The sequence below is a fragment of the Bombina bombina genome, chromosome 5 (assembly GCF_027579735.1).
Source record: "Bombina bombina isolate aBomBom1 chromosome 5, aBomBom1.pri, whole genome shotgun sequence".
Lineage (NCBI taxonomy): Eukaryota > Metazoa > Chordata > Amphibia > Anura > Bombinatoridae > Bombina > Bombina bombina.
Window position 1 is genome coordinate 772625405 of NC_069503.1, and position 15511 is coordinate 772640915.

Here is a 15511-nt window from a genome sequence, read left to right on the forward strand (position 1 = left end):
GTGACGATGACCCACTCTGGTCTGCGGAAGCTCATTCCCTGGGACAGGTGATCCTGGGTTAGCCACCAACGGAGTGAGTCTCAGGTCTTCTGATCTACTTGAATCACTGGAGACAAGTCTGTATAGTCCCCATTCCACTGTTTCAGCATGCACAGTTGTAATGGTCTTAGATGAATTCGCGCAAAAGGAACTATGTCCATTGCTGCAACCATCAACCCTACTACTTCCATGCACTGTGAAGAACTTGACAAGCGTTTAGAAGTTTTGACTTTCTGACATCTGTCAGGAAAATCTTCATTTCTAAAGAATCTATTATTGTCCCCAAGAAAGGAACTCTTGTCGACGGAGACAGGGAACTTTTTTCTATGTTCACTTTCCATCCGTGAGATCTGAGAAAGGCCAGAACGATGTCTGTGTGAGCCTTTGCCTTTGAAAGAGATGACGCTTGTATCAGAATGTCATCCAAGTAAGGTGCCACTGTAATGCCCCTTGGTCTTAGAACCGCTAGAAGGGACCCGAGTACCTTTGTGAAAATCCTTGGAGCAGTGGCTAGCCCGAATGGGAGAGCCACGAACTGGTAATGTTTGTCCAGAAAGGCGAACCTTAGGAACTGATGATGATCTTTGTGGATAGGAATATGTAGATACGCATCCTTTAGATCCACGGTAGTCATAAATTGACCCTCCTGGATTGTAGGTAAAATCGTTCGAATAGTTTCCATTTTGAACGATGGCACTCTGAGAAATTTGTTTAGGATCTTTAAATCCAGAATTGGTCTGAAAGTTCCCTCTTTTTTGGTAACTACAAACAGATTTGAGTAAAACCCCATTCCTTGTTCCACGGTTGGAACTGGGTGTATCACTCCCATTTTTAACAGGTCTTCTACACAATGTAAGAATGCCTGTCTCTTTATTTGGTTTGAAGATAAGTGAGACATGTGGAACCTTCCCCTTGGGGGTAGTTCCTTGAATTCCAGAAGATAACCCTGAGAAACTATTTCTAGTGCCCAGGGATCCTGAACATCTCTTGCCCAATTCTGAGCGAAGAGAGAGAGTCTGCCCCCTACTAGATCCGGTCCCGGATCGGGGGCTACTCCTTCATGCTGTCTTGGTAGCAGCAGCTGGCTTCTTGGCCTGCTTACCCTTGTTCCAGCCTTGCATCGGTTTCCAAGCTGGTTTGGTTTGTGAAGCATTACCCTCTTGTCTAGAGGCTGCAGAGTTGGAGGCCGGTCCGTTCCTGAAATTGCGAAAGGAACGAAAATTAGACTTATTCTTGGCCTTGAAAGGCCTATCTTGTGGGAGGGCGTGGCCCTTACCCCCAGTGATGTCTGAGATAATCTCTTTCAATTCTGGCCCAAAAAGGGTTTTACCCTTGAAAGGGATATTAAGCAATTTTGTCTTGGAAGATACATCCGCTGACCAAGACTTTAGCCAGAGCGCTCTCCGCGCCACAATTGCAAACCCTGAATTTTTCGCCGCTAATCTAGCTAACTGCAAAGCGGCATCTAAAATAAAGGAATTAAGTGCCCATTCTCACTACAAACTAAACATTCCCAAAACTGAGATTTACACCCAAGGCTTCCAGAGCTCGTCTATGGCCCCTCTAAAACTCAAATATCCTTTTAGATGGTCGGACACTTCAGTGACCCACTTAGGAGTCAAATTATCCAATGATTTTCCCCGGATTATCAGGGACAACTACCTCCCTTTGCTATCGGAGCTTCGCTCCCTCGGCAAGAGCTGGAACCTCTCGCAAGTTTCGTGGTTAGGGCGGATAGCAGCATTAAAGATGTCCTTTTTGCCTCGTCTCACATACCTATTCCGCTGTCTGCCAATCAGAGTGCCCAGGCACATTCTATTACAGTTCCAGAGCGAAATAACTAAACATATATGGCAGGGCAAGCCCCCAAGGGTGGCGCAGAGAGTGCTACAGCTACCTAGATCTAAGGGCGGTCTGGGCTCTCCCTCCGTGGTAAGATACTACGAGGGAGCAATGCTCACCCATGTCTCCCAATGGGGAGTCACGCAATCTTCCTGCAAATGGCACTCCATCGAACAGGCTTCACTTCCTTATAACCTAAGTTTACGTGACCTGATATGGACGCCGTCCCATTGCCGTAGGGAACTATCCTTGATAAAACCCATCATCCAGGAATGCCTGAAATTTTGGGATAAAATCCGCCACTCTAGACAAATCGCCCCTCACCCCTCTCCCATAACCTCATTATCCGGCCTGTTAGTAGGCCTACAGGATGCCCACCCTCTGAGATGGACCCAAATTGGAATAAAGGTGGTCTCGGACCTCTGGCTACCGGCACCGGAGTGTGGATTTAAAACTGAGTCCCAATTTGGGGCTGATGTGGCCCTACCCCATATCCTGAAATTTGAATATTACAGAATCAAAAGCTTTATGACTGCCTGGGGCTTCAAGCCTCAGTCAAATCGCCCTCTGACCCCGTGGGAGTCCAATTGGAACCTAGGAAAGAGGCTATATAGACCCCTCTCTAGACATTACACCCTGTTGGACTCGGATCCAAATCCAGTTCCGGCCCCTCACCTGGCCAAGTGGAGCTCCCTGCTAGACAAACCGCTCACAGTAGATGATTGGGAACAAGCGCTCGAACGAACCAAAAAAGCTGTACATTGCACCACCCTATTTGAAACTTATTATAAGTTGGTGGCCCATTGGTACTATGTGCCCATCAGGCTAGCTAAAATATTCCCTAGCGCATCTCCGTACTGTTGGAGAGATTGTGGTCAGAAAGGGGACGCTCTGCACATTTGGTGGGAGTGCCCTAAAATACGCCCTTTATGGACAAAATGTTTTGGAGCCCTCTCCAAACTGGGAATCTCCTTACGTAGCTCTCCTGCTGTTGCCCTATTACACATAGGTACCCACTCTCTCCCCAAACACCATGCTTACATTAGTATATACCTCTTCATGTCCATCAAACACCTGATTGCCTGTGACTGGAAATCAGAGCCCTCACCTAGTTGGACGAGAGTTTGCTACTATATGGCCTACTTATATAATATGGAAAAAAGTATATTTTACAACCTAGGTAATTCTGACCTATTTGAGCTTACATGGACCGACTGGAAAGACACTTATGATACAACCTGGAGACCTAATGTCCTCACTCCCTCCTAGCTCTTCCCGGAGGGAATGAGAGATCTGACCTAGGGATAGTTCTTACCAGACCCAGCTGGATTTCCTTTGAAATACCCACCTACGACCAAGGACATATTACTCAACCCTTTTCCCTACCCCCTCATCCCACCCTCAGACCTTTCTCCCTTCCCCCCTCTATTTTGGCCAAGAGACTTTTAGGTCTCAACTGCGTTATAAAGTACCTTTAATTATATTTGTTCATGATGGTGTTATAAGTACTTCCTTGAACAGTATATCAATTATTTCACAATGTATGTCTATAGGCAGTTTGGAGGACGGACTGTGTCCTCGCATTGTTATATTTGCATCTGTATTGCTCTTTTGGTTTTCATTAATCGTATATTTATACTTGTAAACTCGATAAGTTTAATAAAGCTCTTTTGAAAACTCAAAAAAAATAAAAAATAAAAAAATAAAGGAATTAGCTAACTTAAGTGCGTGAATTCTGTCCATAACCTCCTCATACGGAGTCTCTCTACTAAGCGACTTTTCTAGTTCCTCGAACCAGAACCACGCTGCTGTAGTGACAGGAATAATGCACGAAATAGGTTGCAGGAGGTAACCTTGCTGTACAAAAATCTTTTTAAGCAAACCCTCCAATTTTTTATCCATAGGATCTTTGAAAGCACAATTATCCTCAATAGGAATAGTAGTGCGCTTAGCTAGTGTAGAAACTGCCCCCTCGACCTTAGGGACTGTCTGCCATAAGTCCTTTCTGGGGTCGACCATAGGAAATAATTTCTTAAATATAGGAGGGGGGACAAAAGGTATGCCGGGCTTCTCCCACTCCTTATTCACTATGTTCGCCACCCGCTTGGGTATAGGAAAAGCGTCAGGGTGCACCGGAACCTCTAGGAACTTGTCCATCTTGCACAATTTTTCTGGAATGACCAGGTTGTCACAATCATCCAGAGTAGATAGCACCTCTTTAAGCAGTGCGCGGAGATGCTCTAATTTAAATTTAAATGTCACAACATCAGGTTCTGCCTGTTGAGAAATTCTAACTGAATCAGAAATTTCCCCATCTGACAAAACCTCCCTCATGGCCACTTCAGATTGGTGTGAGGGTATGACAGAGCAATTATCATCAGCGCCCTCCTGCTCTACAGTGTTTAAAACAGAGCAATCGCGCTTTCTCTGAAATGCAGGCATTTTGGATAAAATATTTGCTATGGAGTTATCCATTACTGCCGTCAATTGTTGCATAGTAACAAACATTGGCGCGCTAGAAGTACTAGGGGTCTCCTGCGTGGGCAAAACTGGTGTAGACACAGAAGGAGATGATGTAGAACTATGTCTACTCCCTTCATCTGATGAATCATCTTGGGCAACTTTACTATCTGTGGCAGTACTGTCCTTACTTTGTTTGGACGCTATGGCACAATTATCGCACAATTTTGAAGGGGGAGACACATTGGCTTCCATACATACAGAACATAGTTTATCTGAAGGCACAGACATGTTAAACAGGCTTAAACTTGTCAATAAAGTACAAAAACCATTTTAAAACAAAACCGTTACTGTCTCTTTAAATTTTAAACAGGGCACACTTTATTACTGAATATGTGAAAAACTATGAAGGAATTGTTCAAATTTAACCAAATTTCACCACAGTGTCTTAAAGCATTCAAAGCATTGCACCCCAAATTTCAGACCTTTAACCCTTAAAATGAAGAAACCGGAGCCGGTTACAGTTTTAACCCCTCTACAGTCCCAGCTACAGCCTTTGCTGCGACTTTACCAAACCCAGGGGGGTATACGATACCAATGAAGCCTTCTAGGAACCTTTTCAATTACTTTCAGACCCACACACATGCAGCTGCATGTCCTGCTCTCAAAAGTAACTGTGCAGTAATGGCGCAAAAATGAGGCTCTGCCTACTACAGAGAAGGCCCTTCCTGACTGGGAAGGTGTCTAAACCAGTGCCTGACGTAAAAAAACGTTCCCCAAAGTTTATAAAGTGTGAATTTTAACAGCAAGCTGTATAAAATGCTCAAATAAAGCAATCGATCTAGCCCATAAAAGTGTCTACCAGTTTTATAGCCCATATTAAGCCCTTTATTCTGTTTGAGACTAAGAAAATGGCTTACCGGTCCCCATGAGGGGAAATGACAGCCTTCCAGCATTACACAGTCTTGTTAGAAATATGGCTAGTCATACCTTAAGCAGAAAAGTCAGCCAACTGTTTCCCCCAACTGAAGTTATCTCATCTCAACAGTCCTATGTGGAAACAGCAAACGGTTTTAGTTACTGCTGCTAAAATCATATTCCTCTCACAAACAGAACTCTTCATCTTTTTCTGTTTCAGAGTAAATAGTACATACCAGCACTATTTTAAAATAACAAACTCTTGATAGTAGAATAAAAAACTACAACTAAACACCACATACTCTTCACCATCTCCGTGGAGATGCTGCTTGTTCAGCGGCAAAGAGAATGACTGGGGTGGGCGGAGCCTAGGAGGGACTATATGGACAGCTTTTGCTGTGCTCTTTGCCATTTCCTGTTGGGGAAGAGAATATTCCCACAAGTTATGGATGACGCCGTGGACCGGACACACCAATGTTGGAGAAAAGTGTGCTGTGCCCCTAAACCTGCAAGACTCGTAATAGCAGCGGTAGTGAAAAAGCAGCGTTTCACCATAACGCAAAACTTGTAATCTAGCCGTCACTTAGGTAATAATGTTGAATGCCGTTGAAGTAACAAAATAACAAACTGAGGAGAATATGAAGGATATTCTGCTGTGAATAATAGCTATGGACAGAGGACAGACTGGCTATATATGAGAAGGTAGCATTGGTTGAATATTAGAAATGGCCGTTATAATGGAAAAATTACATGCTCTAATCAGTTAGAAAAGAAGACAGACAAGTGCACAACAGAGAAAAAGAAAAAAGTATGTCTTTAGTTTCCAAATATGGAATTTAAATTAATACAGAGCTGCTCACCTTGTATATAGATAGTCTGGAGGGGAATATATTCCTGTCTGTGTTAAAGTTGCAAAGAAAATACAAATCTCTGTCTGTTGATATCTTCTATAAACTTTAATATATCCATAAGGGAATAATAAGATGGGAAGTTCCTTATTCGCTTAAATTCCATAACTAAGAACATACTGCACAATATGTTTGCTTTTTTTTTTTTTTTTGTCTTATTTGTGCGCAGGGATAGGCAATGTGTCTGTACACGGTCACTGGTGTCCGTGACTGGCTCTTTCAGTGTGGCCGCCGCCCATTTTGTGGTGGGGGGGAAGAGTATGACAAATGAATGCTGGTCCTGACTCCTCTTAGACACATGCGGCGCCACGTTTTGCAGGGTTGGGGCCACGCCCATGTGACACCGCTCGGTAGGGGGAAAGTGAGTGAGAGAGTGGGAAGTGCAGCCTGTGTAAACCAACCGTAAGTAGTGACCCGTCCTGATACCTTGATCTTTGTGTCAGCGTAGTGCTGGTGTCTGTGCGTAGAAGACTGCTGCCTACTCTGACAAACCTTACCTACCTAAGTAAGTAACCAACCATGATGATCATGCGATTAACATCAAGGTGGGTGGTTTTGGTCAGGAGTTGCAGAGCCCCCTAGAAGCCTCTTGAAACTGGCTGCTCTGACTCCCATCATTTTCAGACAGTACCATGTGTCCCAGCAGCAGGAGCCTCCAGGATTCTATTTAAACAGGGTTCCCAGACTCCCCCCAATCATATGAGGCCCTGTTTGTACTGGGAACCCCAGTGAAAGTGTTAGCAGCTAGGGGATCTGCATGCCGAGACCACACAGTGGAGAGTGAAGGGTTAAAACCGGCTCTCTGCAGGGAATAGATCTAGGAGAGCTGGTAAAAATTTAGATCTGCTTGTACTCAGGTGGAATTCAGTCCTGCTTCACCACAGATACATATTTTATTTCTGCTTACTGAGGGGCAGTACATGAAAAGTGGTGCCCATGCTGTAGGGAGCATTTCTATGCTGCAGGGGGGGTATCCAGTGAACGAGGGATTATAATGAAACTGCACTAACTAGTTAATTGGTGTCTGTAATGAAGCATAGTACAGGGCAGCACTTTTCATGTACTGCCCTTCTCTACCACTTCTGCTTGATGGCTATTCCACCATGCATCCATTATCCTCTTAGTAAAGAGAGTGTTATTTTTTATGTTTTTAGTTTGAAATGTACCTTTGTGTCTGTACTTTGTAAAATGTCTGCTACAGCCTTGGTCCATGCTTATCCCTGTTTGTGCGCCGTTTGGGTTTCATGTCTCTTTAAAATGTAACTGCCTTAGGTGTCTAGTTTGAGAAATCAGGGTGTACAAACTCCATTACCAATAAATGTGTACACAAACCCATACAAATAAGTAGTGACAGATCTAGGCATATCACAAAATACAGTAAAAAAATGCTTCTTTTTAAATTATTTTTATTTGTGTTATTTTTATTTTATTCTGCCAGGTAAGTACATTGTTGACAACAGTTTTAGAGAAACGCAGCCATTTAAAAAAAAAAAGAAAAAAATGTGACCATGAAGAGTGATGATCAATTCCTACTTAGAAGTAGCCAATATATGACTCTGATGCAGAATAAATATATTAGTTTCCGGGGGCGTGTCTCTAGGCAGCACCTTGAATGGTCGCAATATTGGTAGCTCTGTGTGGAACACAGATAAATCTGCCTATTATCAGTGTATTTATTATCCATCCAGCAATCCAAACTTGATACTTAGGGTCTATAGACCAAGCGGACCAGCAACATATGTACTTTGGTACAATTTCCACCGCTGCACGCCAATCCGGAGCGTTGAGGCCTAAGGCAGGCTCAACACTAAGCGGTTCTCAACACCCCCACGGTAAACCTATAGGCCGGGTAATTAGTGGAGAGTCACTGAAAGAAAAACATTGTCTTAAATAATGGAGAATACGCAAATAATCACTATATTAAGCTCGATCTTAGAGGCACACAGAATACATCTCTGCAAAGTTATAGAGAAGGCTTTCTGTGCAGATTACCGCAGCAGCAAAAGTCTGGAGAGGCAGCCGCAAGAGGCAAACTCTTCTGATCCTTACCAGGAGTTTTACATGACAGAGGACAAGAGCACGGAAGTATGCAACCTTTTGAAACAGCCTGGAACACATGTCGCTACTAAAAAAATTATAATATATGCTCTTGGAGACGCGAGTACGCAACTACAATACCCACATGGCCAGGGCCCTGCTCTTACTTAACCTCTCAGACAATGGAGAAATCCAGATCATGCCTCACACTCGTCAGTGACAAAACACACAGGAGATGTCCTCCAGAGCAGACTTGTGGATAGCCGAAACAAGAAGCTACCTTACCTGCCTTCCATGGACACCTCTCTAGGAACACAGGTCCCATCTGAGATCGCAGGCCATGGCCACCGCGCCTTGAGTCTCACAAAGTCAGCATGTGAACTAGGAACGGCTATTATAGAAACCCAGCTCATTCCTACATCTAGCATCTCGAAAACGGACAACCATCAGGATCTCATTGCGAGATCCTAAGAAGCAACAAAAAATATATTTTCCCCCGTTCACACATTTTGGGACCCAGCCGGATGCATTAGGGGGGAGGAGATTTGCTGCTCCTGAGGTCTGAAGGGGTGAATATTGTAGCACGCACTTTATCTTAAACTGCAAACATACCTGCTAGCTGCACCCCAACATGCTGCACCAACACCAAAATCAAGTGCAACTAACAAAGTCCCAATGTTTGTTATCAAGCAGTGGAATTTCAGCAAGAGGAATTGCTCATCAGCCGATCGCAGTTAGATTTTTGAGAACAGTACTGAAATGCTATCTAGTTTAGTATAGCTATGCTTATTATCATTAATTTCTTGTATTTCACCCCTTATGATGGTTATTAATCTGGATGATTTAGGGACATTTTAGGAACACATTAGTTTGTTTTGTCTCATTTTATTTTTTCTTTTAGGTGCATTGAGGTCAGTCCTTCTGAGTAATACTAGGACTAGAGTACTGGCGAGTAATAATAACTTAATTGAAAAATCACATTTAAGCATATAAGGAGCAGGATTGTGTATATATATATGTTTAGCCTCAAAGCTATGAAGATCAGTTTCATGTTCTCACAGACTTAATGTTACTCAGATATTGTTCTACAGATATCTGAATATGATTGCTGTGCAAGAGACCCATTACTAAAAATGTTTTAATGTTTACTTCACATAAGGGGATTTATGTTATCTAAAGCCAAGGCTTCTCACTCTCAGTTTTGAGTGACTATCTAGCCAGATTTAATCTTATGAGCTGCCAGCGGCCGAGGCAGACGTGCACATAAAGTTTACACTTATATAAACTTGCTATTAGGAGAAATATAGGTGTTTACCTCCCAATTTCTGCAATAGTTAATGATAGATGTGTGTGCCTTTGACCCTATGCTAGTAGAATACCAGTGTATGTATATATATGAATATACTGTGCTTCTTGTATGGAGGCTTATCAGTTGGCTTATAAAACATTTATTATAGCTTACATGGGAAGGCCTACATGTTCCCCTCTGCCAGTCCAGCTTATCGATATGCTAGCTACAATCTGCTAGACTTTCAATATCAGTATGACTATGCCTCCAGACACACCAAAACATTATAGCTGTGTATATGTTAGAAGGATGCTACTTGTATGATTTCCCACCCCTATTTAACCAGTTGGGGGATTATTTTACCTTGCTCTCTTTTTATTTATTATTACTTTATACTTTCTGAGAACTTCCATAAACCCACTAGTTAGACTAATAGCCACAGAGGGATGAGTTGCCTCATATATTAGGGGACATCATGGCCTCATAAACCAGTCCCAGACCATGCAAGTTTCTAGTGAATTATTAGATAAAAGCCCTTCCTAAACTCAACACAAGGCAGACTCAGGGATCTATGTACACTATTTGAGATCTCTTGTTGCAACGGATCATAGTGAATTCTAAGATAGATTTATCTTCCTCATACTTTTGTTTGTGTATATCTATACTCATAGCTGATGTGTTTTTATTAGATTCTATATTATATATCCTTTAAAATGTACTGTTTGCTTGTAATTACAGTCCTAAGGGTCCAATAGTGGCCCTATATGATACAATATTGAGTTATTTTACACAGACATATATAAATGTTTTATTTACAAGCTGACAACTTTTCATATATATTTGTTATATTTACAACTAATAAGTTCTAAGGTCCAAAAGTGGCCTTATAATAATATTACCCTCCTACTATACACTATGTTAGAGGCCCAAGAGTGACCTCATTTGTTATACGGAGGTGGGAAAATGAGGGTTCGAGTTTGATATGTTCTGTATTACACATAAGGTACTAATTGAACAGTAGTCGGTAGTATTGTACTATATAGTCCACCATAATCAACTACCGATATGTATGCCATTTTACTGTCATGGAAATTACTGATTGTATTATTCTCTTATTTATATTTATTTTATTTTCCTTTATCCAATGTACCTATAGGTGTATGCATTTTTTTTTACCCTCAATAAAAAAAATATAAATAAAAAATAGATATACAGTATATATATATATATATATATATATATATATATATATATATATATATATATATATATATATATATATATATTAGATTCCTATATTTAGGTCAACTTTTAACAAAATGGAAAGTTCTCCTCAAAGAATTATATTATGGTTTCAAAAGTAATTCTAACATTCCAAACTTTGTGAAATGTAAAGAAAAGAAAAGCTAACAATTTAGGTGCTAATATTATTTATATTCCTTAAGCCACATTTCTTCTGTAACCAAGCCAGAGCACTCATGCATACTACAAGATAACAAATGTGAGCACAGACAGCAGTTTACAAAAATATAAAGCTACCTTGACATGGTAACACATTCAGTACTGACAAAGCAAACAACATAATACAGGACTGAGTTTTTAGCAGAGAAAGATTAAGCAAGCATACATAAAAACATTTCTGCAGTACAAATAAAAAAAAACAATACAATCTAGCTAATTTTTTAAACATGTGAAGGGTTTTACATTTATAGCCACCATTGACCTTAAACCTATTCTTTTGGCTTATGGCCTAAATTCACTAAGATTTGGTGACATTACCAAGGTGAACCTGAATCCTTCACTAAGCAAGATGCCCCTTACTATAGTCACTAAAGACCATTGAGCAATTTGTGACTGCCTTCATTGTTACATGATTGATTCATTAAAAGCCACCTGAAATAACTAGAATAGCACTAACCAAAATAAATCTAGAACTGCCTTGTCTCACTGCTGCAACTACTATACAGGTGACAAGCTACCCCAATCCTAAATTCTCAATCTGTAGACTGTAAGCTCTTCAGAGTAGGGCCCCTCCTCCTGTATTAATTTATTTTATTTACTCTGTTTTCATGTATCTGTGTTATTTCTTACTACAATTTTTGTTATTGAATACCCCCTTCATAAAGGGACATGAAACCCAAATTTTTTTCTTCCATGATTTAGAAAGAGCATAGAATTATAAACAACTTTCTAATTTACTTCTATTATCTAATTTGCTTCATTCTTTTGATATTATTTGCTGGAAAGCATATCTAGATATGCTTAGTAGCTGTTGATTGGTAGCTGCGCATAGATGCCTACTGTGATTGGCTCACCATATGCATTGCTATTTCTTCATTAAAGGATATCTAAAGAATAAAGCAAATTATATAATCAAAGTAAATTGGAAAGTTGTTTAAAATTGTATTCTCATCATGAAATAATTTTTTTTTGGGTAAAGTGCCCCTTTAAGTACCCACCTAGTGCTACAGAATTTGGTGGTGCTATGCAAAAATAATAATCATAGTGATAAGTCCCAATTTGCCTAGCTCCACCTATGACACTACGACCAACCCTGTCCACACCCCTCCCATGCACAGTTATCGCCCCATCTCTCCTGCTGCTGCTCCTCCCACCAAAGACTGCTGGGCCTCTGCCCACAATTCCCCCTTATCTTCCTGTCAAACTAAATATGACTTTCAGAAAAACTGCAGTTTTTTTCCTGTTAAAGGGCCATAATACCCAAATGTTTAAACACTTGAAAGTGATGCAGCATAGCTGTAAAAAGCTGACTAGAAAATATCTCCTGAACATCTCTATGTAAAAAAGAAAGATATTTTACCTCAAAAGTTCCTCAGTAGCCACCTCCCATTGTGAAGGATTTCTAAGCAGCATATTAGTATGTCTGTCCTAGGACAGCTGAAGGGATGAGCATCGTGCACTCATCTTATTTCACCAATCAGGTAAAGGAAGTTTACAATGAAATCTCATGAGAGTCAAGTCAAATCTCATGAGATCACAGTAAAAGTTCATGACCTCAGCACTGCTGATGCTGATTGGCTGCTGTTCATTTTTTTTTTCATTTTTTTACCTGCAGCTGGGAGCAGTTGAGTATAACTTTTTACACAGAACTTACTCTGCTGAGCTGAGGAGATTGTGAGGTAAAATATCTTCCTTTTTTACATAGAGATGCTCAGGTGATATTTTCCTGTCAGCTTTTTACAGTTATACTGCATCAGTTTCAAGTGATTTAGCATATGAGTATTATGTCCCTTTAATGGTATCATAAGTGTATAGTGAAAATGATAGTGTCCTTTGGGACAGTATGTATAGATGACAAAATTTGAAGACCTGCAAAACAAACTCATGAACTGAAAGGAATTAATTAATACCTTTTGAAAACTTACTGATTTATAGGAAGCAGTCACTAATTAGTCTCTCACATACAGAAAGAGAAGCGCTCTACCAAGAATGAACAACAGCTCAGTAGCTTGTTCTATGGAAAGTTACCACCTCTTTTAGCCCATTAGTGCTTTTCACAAAGGAGAAATTTCCTGAAGTATATTTGTCTGATCCTGCCTAGCATGGTTAGCCAAGCCCAGAAAAATATCAGGCAATTTTCCTCTGAACAAGGGAAATGGCAACCCCAGAAGATCATGTTGGCCTTCAGAGGAGGATTGCTTGATATTTTGGGGTTAGGCTGACCTTTATAGGCGGATCATACTGATATACTTCAGGGAAGATCTCCTCTGTGAAAGCACAGGTGGCAATTTGCTAGAGAACAACCTATTGAGCTATTGTTCATTCCTGGTTGAGGCTTCTACTTGTTGTTAATATGTAAAATATGTCTCTTGGGGTCTCCCTAAGTGTCATGAGGAAATCAGATGTTGACTCCCTGCTTAATGTGCCTAGAGGGATGAGGCTGCACCTCACTGATGAGGCCCAAAGAAGGCTGAAACTATTGTCTAGGGTTAACAGAGGATATTAGACCAGTGAGCGCAGGGTGAACAACACCAAACTCCTGAGAATACCTATGTGTTCCAAAAATAGGTAAATAAGATAGCTAAAAAGGGGGAGTGAATCAGGAGCGCTACAGCTAAAGGTGCTAAGAAATAAGACTATGAATACTATACGTAAAAGTATGACAAGGACAATATCGTATCTAAAATATGACACAATTTAATTGCACAAACGATAATAACAGATAAAAACGGACGTCTCCGTAAGTGAAACTTCTTAAGTTGCCGCCATATAAATGTTGCAATGGCAAAAAGAGTTTGTGGTGTAAGTATAAACAGTCCAGTGTACACTTTCAGTATTTATATTACGTGTTGGTTTGCTAGCAAACAAGGGCTTACCCCAGACTTTCCACTCGATGTTCTCACTTATGTGGGCGCTGTCCCAAACGAGCTCTCTGATTGGTCCAAATTCGGAACCAGCCAACAGTTTTTGTACCTTGCATGCTACCTAGCACTAAGAGCAGGTACCTGTCATCGGATGGTCGCTATACTCTAGATAAAAGAGTCACCACTAGCGCTGTTGGCTGGTTCCGAATTTGGACCAATCAGAGAGCTCGTTTGGGACAGCGCCCACATAAGTGACGTCATCACGCATACGGCTGTAACTAACACACAGAGAACATCGAGTGGAAAGTCTGGGGTAAGCCCTTGTTTGCTAGCAAACCAACACGTAATATAAATACTGAAAGTGTACACTGGACTGTTTATACTTACACCACAAACTCTTTTTGCCATTGCAACATTTATATGGCGGCAACTTAAGAAGTTTCACTTACGGAGACGTCCGTTTTTATCTGTTATTATCGTTTGTGCAATTAAATTGTGTCATATTTTAGATACGATATTGTCCTTGTCATACTTTTAAGTATAGTATTCATAGTCTTATTTCTTCGCACCTTTAGCTGTAGCGCTCCTGATTCACTCCCCCTTTTTAGCTATTTTATTGTCTAGGGTTGCCATGCCCTTCGTTCAGAGGAGGATTGCCTGGTATTTCGTTGCTGGTCTGACCTGTATAGGCGGGATCAGACTGATATACTTCAGGAAAGTTAAGCACAATTGGGCAAAAAGAGGCTGTTCCCGGGTGGCAATTTGTTAGAGAACAAGCTTTTGAGCTATTGTTCGTTCCTGGTTGAGAAGTTCTACTCATTGTTAATACTAATTAGTCTCTTCCTTTCCAGAGTGTCTGAATTATATATATTTCTACCAGTACAAGAAGCAAAATGTCTCAACTATCATTTGATGACAATTGGTCTCTCCCTGCAATATCACAACTACAAATTTGCAAACCACAACCATGTAAGTGGGATGTTGCAAGTGGAAATGCTGCAGTCTTGCCACTTTTAACACCCTGGTGCAAGGAAGGTGATTTTAAGGTTAGGGATTGGGGGTTTATAGTAAACCTCTTTTATGCCAGAGAGAGCTGAAATGCATTGCAAATCGATGCATTCCAGCATCTGGCATACAATGGGTTTCATCCGAGTTTGCACCTGATAAGGAAGCCTCTAGCAACATTCATGCAGAGGTAACATTATCACCCCCAAGTAGTAACCATGGAGACATTTGGGCTGCAATATTTTGGCAGCCAGATTCTGATAAATAATCCAAACTCTAAAGTATTATGGTGCTTGATTATGGATAACAGACATAAATCAAGAAAACATAAGTCTATCTGTGGGTAAGTTCTGAAAAAATAAAGAAAAAAAAAATAAAGGGAAAGAATAAGATTATGGTCTGCTCATCTCGTCTACAACTCCTCAAAATATAGCAGGTGCACAACCATGGAGTGAATTTTGATTATTTTTGGCTTTGCAGAAGTTTAAGAAATGTCACAATTTTTTCAAATACTATGACTGGTGGACACACCTCCCATAATTGCTGTATTTTACATTGTAAATCAAAGTTATAATCATAGCTTACACAGTATGGTAAGACAGGAAGTTTACCACTCTTGATTACTCACTGTAGTCTCTCCAGTATATTAACACATTCACGTGTTACTAAAAAGACCAAAATACATTGTC

The 15511-nt window shown here is 40.7% G+C and overlaps 1 protein-coding gene across 1 annotated transcript in view; it reads right to left on the reverse strand.

Annotated features, from left to right (window-relative positions):
* ZNF407 (zinc finger protein 407) overlaps nucleotides 1-15511 on the reverse strand; it is a 1276568-nt gene that overhangs the window by 509764 nt on the left and 751293 nt on the right.